This window comes from Ipomoea triloba, chromosome 14 (genome assembly GCF_003576645.1).
Source record: "Ipomoea triloba cultivar NCNSP0323 chromosome 14, ASM357664v1".
Classification (NCBI taxonomy): domain Eukaryota; kingdom Viridiplantae; phylum Streptophyta; class Magnoliopsida; order Solanales; family Convolvulaceae; genus Ipomoea; species Ipomoea triloba.
The window spans coordinates 14,448,592-14,456,267 of NC_044929.1; positions in this window are offsets into that span (position 1 = coordinate 14,448,592).

Sequence of the window (7,676 nt, forward strand, 5' to 3'; positions counted from 1 at the left end):
TATATATATATATATATATATATATATATATATATATATATATATATATATAGAGAGAGAGAGAGAGACACACACACACACACACACACACACACACACATCCAGGATCAGGTGCGAAGGACTTTCCAGGTGAAAAAAATGTGCACAAATCTCAGCCATTAATTTCGTCCAGATCTACAACTATTTTTAAAAAAATTACACTTCGAATTAACAAACAATGTGCACTTGGAACACACACAAAAATGCACTTGAAATCTAAAAAATGTGCACTTGAAGGTCAAAATTCTACTCTGATTGGACAAAAATGTGCAATCGAAACAATTTATGGTACCAAAAAAAAGTTATTTTTTTTAAACAGAAGAAAGTTATTTAACTTAAATGTTATTTAATATTGAAGCAATTACTCTTACAAATCATTTTTAGATCTCACAAATTTCTATTAGAAAGTTAGTTATACGTTGTTGAAAATAATACAAAAGATATAACAAATACTGACTCATAATCATGCACTTGAAGGCACAAAATTGTGCACTTGAAGGCACAAAAATGTGTACTTAAAGGCCAAAATTTTGCACTCAAATGCAAAAAGATGTGCAATTGATGCAATTTATGGTACCAAAAAAGGAAGTTATTCAACTTAAGTGTTATGGAAGCAATTATCCTTACAAATTGTTTGTAAAAATCTCACAAATTTTATTAGAAATTTAGTTATATGTATTTAAAAGAAGGCAAAAGATGTACGGAGTAAACATTGGCTCATAATTATGCACTTGAAGGCACAAAAATGTGCATTCGAAGGTCAAATTTTTGCACTCAAAGGCACAAAGATGTGCACTCAAAGGAAAAACTATGTACTGAGACAAAACACATGCACTCGAAGAAGGAAAAAATGCACTCGAAGAAGGAAAAATGTGCACTCGAAGACAAAGAACATCTAAACTTACCTACACAAAATTACAAAAATATCACCGCATGTTTTTTTTAATTCTTCTTCATTCTGAACTATTGATTTGGACTAGATCTATGGCTAGATTTAACCGTTTTTTTTTTTTTTACCTAAAGCCTTCCTTCGCATTTGATGTGTATTGCACACACACACACAAACACACTAATAAGTGCTAATAAAGCTAGGCCTATAATGGGAATTTAAAAAAAAAAAAAAGTCCGTTCAATTATTTGATGAAATAAATGGTTCAAATTATTTTGATTTTAGTATTTTTTTTATAATCTTACTTTTCCCTCGATTATATTATTTATTCTCTTAAATAACCATACATTCCGTTAATATAAACATTAGTAACGAAATATTTCATTAACTATTTATTATTCTTAACTTATTCATTAATTTCTATAAGAGATGTCTTAGGTTCGAACCACATCCCAATTAGAATTGTCATAATTGTTAAACATATACTATGAATATGTTAGACTGTATTAAAAAAATATAATATAAAATTTAACATAAACTTTGGTTAAATAATTAGTCCGACTAAATACATAGCATTCAAAGTTAAGAATCAAACAATATAAATAAGTGACCTTGAAAATAATTTTCTTGCATTTAAAAAAAACAAATTAGGTTAAGTTTTTTTTTCTTTTTTTTTTCTTTTAATTAATCTTTTGATTATTTAGAACAAGACTCAATATTTCAATTATGTTTTTGCATTATTGGGAATGATTTAGGTTATTATGGCATTAATATTTTTTTTGTCTGTATTTCTATAATGATAAAATTGTACATTACTTTACAAATATTGTACTATTATTTTTTTTATCGGACAAGATTGTTTTTACAACATTGTCAGACCTGTACGACCTAACCACAAAGTTGTTGATCAGAAATATAACTACACCTGGACTCTAAACGGTAGGACCATTGTCCAAAAAATTGACAATGTTGACATCTCACTGGCTCCTATTGAACAAGTTTACACATCATTCTCAGAATTTTATCAATACAAGAAAACTTTTAAAGAAATTTGTAAGTTAATTTTTACTATATCATTATAACAATATCTACTGTAATCATATAATTTGAATTATTTACTATTGATCGCAATTGTTGCAATTGTCATTAAGAAACTCCCAAAACAATTTGTCTCAACTACGAATTGAATTAAAAAAAAAAATCAATGACTTCATTGTTGTGGATGAAAAGTAAGTATCACACTCTATTATTCATATTAAATTAAATAAATTAGTAGTTAAAACAAAATATAATACATATGCATTTCTTTAATTTAGACTATTATTCTTATTAAATTAAATAAATTTGTAGCTACAATAAAAAAATACATATGCATTTATTTAATTTAGAATTAGATGACTACAATGTCTTTATTCAAAAAGAATTATTTACTATAAAAAAAATTACAAAAGAAAAACAGATATAATTTTATTAGTTATTTTGTCTTTATTTTCTACAAGCAAAGATTATTTACCTTCAAATTCATTAATTAGTCATATCCACTATATTGTCCATTGTCTTCTTTTTACACTATCTTGTAATTAAATATCAAAGTTATAATACAAAATATGTTATATATTTATTTACCATGTATTTTATTAATACCGTGGAAAAAAAATTTAAAAAAAATAGTTTGAAGTCAATCATATTAACTACTTGGGGAGGATTTATTGACAAATAGAGTATTCGAATAACCCAAGAAATTGAAGTGAGAAACTAGCTAGCCCGTAATATCTCTGGACTACGTCACAGTTGTTCACTTTAAAGGTAAATCATATTTCTTTATTAAGATGATTTAAAATTTATAAATTTTTACTAGATTATCTAATCTTATTCCTTAAATAAACTAGGAACTTCTCTATCCACAAGAACTCATTCAACAATAATGGTTGAACCAAAAGTACCTAGAGCATAACACCTAAAAGACTGATATGTTTTTATGCTGATAATAATGAGTAAAGGGTAATTAGATCATCATTATCTTACGTAGTTACATCTAAAACTCATTATTGAAAAGGATAAGGGTCAAATAAGCCACCGAACTAGACACGAAACTGCAATTAGGCAATTGAACTCAAAAACAATGCAATTAGGTCCCTGAACTACACAAATTCATGCAAATTAACCCAAACTGACTTGTTTGGCCTGATCTTCCGGTTACCAATTTTAAAAATAATATTTAACATATTTAAAAAAAAAAAAAAAAAAAACAAACAGCCAGCCAAAGACCGGCTTCGTCTCCGGCCAAGGAGACGAAGAAACCTTTGTCTCCATGGAAGACGATGGTTTCTTCGTCTCCTGGCCATGGAGACGAAGCCGGCCGAAGACGAATCCTCTTCGGCCGGCAGTTCTTGTTTTTTTTTAAAAAAATTTTAATTAATTATTTTATTTAAAATTATTTTAAAATATTATTTTCAAATTGGTAACCAGAAGATCAGGTCAAACAAGTTACTTTGGGTTAATTTGCATTAATTTGTGTAGTTCAAGGACCTAATTGCATTGTTTTTTATTTCGATGGCTTAATTGCAGTTTCGTGTGTAGTTGGGTGGCTTATTTGACCCTCATTCCTATTAAAAATGTCAATATAGAGCAATAGAACATTTTGACACACTTGACACATTAAAAAGATGCTGAGACTACAACAATGCTGCAATTGATCTTGCAAATCCAAAAAATGAAGAAATTTAAAAAATAACCACTGTTGCAATCTAGTAAAATAATTAACTCTTAAAATAATTTTAAAGAATTACAAAAATATTTTTTTAAAAAAAAAGAGTAGAAAAAGTAAAATAAATAAATAAATCGGAAGTCTGGGGCGCGTAGCAATTTTTTTCAACATTGACCGTGATAATGAATAAATTAGTGAATAGTGATCATAGTTGCCACAATGGTAATATTAATTAGTTGATCTAGATTGCCAAAGGCCTTGTGGTCAAGTGGCATGAAGTGATTTTCTCAAGTGTAAGGTCATGGGTTCGAGTCTCAGTGGGGACAATGTTGACTTTGTTGGGCTTCAGTAGGCTGAGAAAGTATGTGAAATGAGAAAAAGGATAAAAACGTATGTGAAATTATAAATATAAAGAATATATAAGTCAGTATTGGAAAATATATTTTTATTGAATCTATATAAATAATAATTGTTTACTAATTTTTTTAGAAAAAGATTTTTTAAATTTTTTAAAATTATGAAAATAGCTGTGAAACATTTGATAACGTTTTCATAAATTTATAAGAAAATGTTTCCCGAAATAAGAGGAAATATATAAACGTTTTCATAAATGCTAACCCCATGGAAATTTTTATGCAACATAGGAATTAATATATTGATAGAGATAGTGAATGCGGAGTGATTGGTGGAATTTGTTGTAATTTGGCTTCTCAATTAGCTCAGTTCTCGCGTGGTGATTGCCCGGTAATTGCTTAGGATTATATATATGATAATGTAGTGTAGATAAGGCAAAGGAGAAGAAGAAGAACAAGAACACAAGATCACAAAAGCTCAAAAGCCACATTTTATTCATCCATCAACATGTATATATATACAATAGTACAACTCTTCATTTCTCAACATAATGAGGGAGTTGGGAAAGTGGCAAATGAAAAGTCTCAAAATAATGGCCATTAGTAATATATTTATAACACTCCCCCTTGGCCATTATTTAATCATATTCATGCCTCGCTAAAACCTCGCTAGAAAAACCCTTTGGGAAAAACCTAGACGAGGAAAAGAGTACACGAAATATGTTAAACCATTGTGTTGCACCGGTTGCCTCATTAAAAACCTTAGTCTAAGAAAACCCAGTGGGAGAAAAACTTAGCTGAGGGAAAAAAGAGTACAACCATAAGCCTTCCGGGCATAATCTTCAAGATTTCTAAGGTCTTCAGGACTATCCATTCAAGTGCACCTATATTAGTTGCCTCATTAAAAACCTTAGTCTAAGAAAATCCAGTGGGAAAAACTTAGGTAAGGAAAAAAGAGTACAACCATATGCTTTCAGAGCATAATCTTCAGGATTTCAAAAGTCTTCTAGACTTTCCATTCTAGTGTAGCTAGAGGTTGTCGCTCCCCTTGAAGATAACAATCTTCTAAGCCTACGCATCCCAATTTTATAAACATATTACTCAAAATTGGATGCAGGCAGACCAATTTTATAAACATATTACTCAAAATTGGATGCAGGCAGAAACTTGTTATAAACATATTACTCAAAATTGGATGCAGGCAGAAACTTGGTGAACATATCTGCCAGATAATTGGATGCAGGCAGAAACTTGGTGAACATATCTGCCAGATTGTTGGATGCAGGCAGAAACTTGGTGAACATATCTGCCAGATTGTTCACGAGGGCGAACTTTCTCAACAAGAATTTTACTAATCTTCTGGAGTTCATGTGGATAGTAAAACTTAGGTGCAATATCTTTTGTAAGGTTCTCATTAACAAACCTATTACTTTCTTGGACAACATAATCTTTATTTGTCCACATATGGGACATTGGGGGGGGGGGTAAAAATATAGTATAACCAGTTTGGGACTTGGCATCATGGGGATCAAAATAAAAGAGCCAGTACCCAAGTAGCCCGCCAAAACCACGTATTGGTTTCTCACATAAATATCATAATCTTTATACCTCGAAGATGCTAGAGAATATGTTAAACATCATTTCAATATTTCATTGTAGAGGGAGAGCACTAAACGTTGCTAGCAATTTCATCGCAAATTCAATATCAGGCCTGATGCGACTATGGAACTTCTAGTTCCCTAATAGTGCTCCAATAACAACGATAATGGACTTCCAGTCCCAAAATATCCTTATTATCATCTTCGAGTCTAAATAGTCCCTTATCTACTTCAAGAGATTATTGGACTACCGTTAGTGTGATAAGTAAATGATACTTATTCATATAAAACATCTTCAAGACATTTTTTCAAGTAGGCTAACTGGTATATAAAACTCTTTCAAAGAGAATCTCAATCTTCAGGTCGAGGCAATACTTGGGTTTCCTAAGTCTTTCATTTCAAAACTCCGTCTTTCAGCATGAGCTAATATCACCAAGCTCTTTATGTAGTGCTTCAATAACATATAAACCATCAATATCGACTGAGAAGATAAAATAAATAACTCCATTAGCAATTCTTTAACGAACACATAATGGTACATATTATTTGCATATATTCCTTCTTCGGGAGGAAAACACTCAGTCAATAATATTCAAGTCATAAAAAGACTTTAGTAATTTAATGATACATGTTGCGATTTTCACTTTCCTCATTTCAAAAGTGTTAAATCCATCAGGGATTTACAGATAAATATTAGCATCTGATGACCCATAAGTTTGCGGTCATGACATTCATCAACTGCATATCTAAATTTACAATTCACTGCCAATGATGTTAATTAGCGGAATGTAATGCCATATGTTGTGGGAGAGTACATTTGATTAAAATCAATTCAGGGTCTCTACGTAAACCCTTAAGCTGCCAGTCTCGCTTTATATCATACCACCAAATTGTTTGTATTTCTCTTTTGTACAAACACCCATTTGTAACCTGCTAGGTTAACATTAAATGGTGTACATATTATAAAGAGAATACAGTTTTAGCGAGCTGAGCTGTACATGCCTTAATTGCTCATTTATACATTAAAAAAATCAGGGCACTACTGGTGCCTAGCTCTGGATCCAGATTCTTATATATTGAGAGCAATTTATAAGGCAATTGTGTTGTCGACAACTATAATATTTTTCATAAGATCTCCCATATATATAAAATTCATGGCAATTTCTAAATCAACCAGACTTTAGCCATTTCCCAGTGATATTTTTATCTGGTTGTTCCGCATCCCCAATATTATGATTTTGGGTGCACCTGTAAATTTATTGGGGGTTTTCGCCTTCTGGACGAATGTCTTCAAGACATACTTCTTTAAGAGATTTCAAGAGTGACGAAATTTTTTATTAGATTTAGCTTTCCGCGGATTCTTGTCTTTTATACCAATATGTCTCCACGCTTCTCGCGTCAAGGAGCATTGGTAAATACATATATGGTCCAAGTTGGGGAAGATATATGAGACCTAGTCACTCTTCTTATCAGTATATATATTGGCATATTAGATATCTTCTGAACTTCTAGTTCAGTTTACCTCTTCCGAACTTCTAGTTCAGTCTACCTAATACGTGGGTTTAAATACTGAAGATCTTTTTCATCAATCATTCCATGAAATTTCTCGGCATTCTATAAAATTTGAGCTTTTATTTCCCCCTAATGCCGTGAAACGATCTTCATCAAGTGTGCAGTTAGCGTACCTAATTATATATTGATCCCATATCATGGGCTCAAGTATTTAAACAACAGACGGAGGTTTTGATAGCCCTTGGAGGTACGCAATGGCGGTAATATAGTAAAATAAGCTGCACACTATGAAATAAGCTGCACACTATGAACAAAACGCAGACAGGGAAATGTTTGATCTTATACCACGTATTAGGAGCTAGGGGGAATAATTATGATATGCAGTGGGTCAGATTCTGATAGCATATACAACTGATGTCCCCAACAAGAAAATACATAGTTTAAGAATTTTCTTCTACAAAATATGCTTTATATAATATGCACTTGAAGGAATCTGACTCAAAAAAAAATATTTGCCCAAGGCAACTCCCTAGCTCATCCCATATTATAATATCATTTGGGTCTTTAAAGCCTTTAAA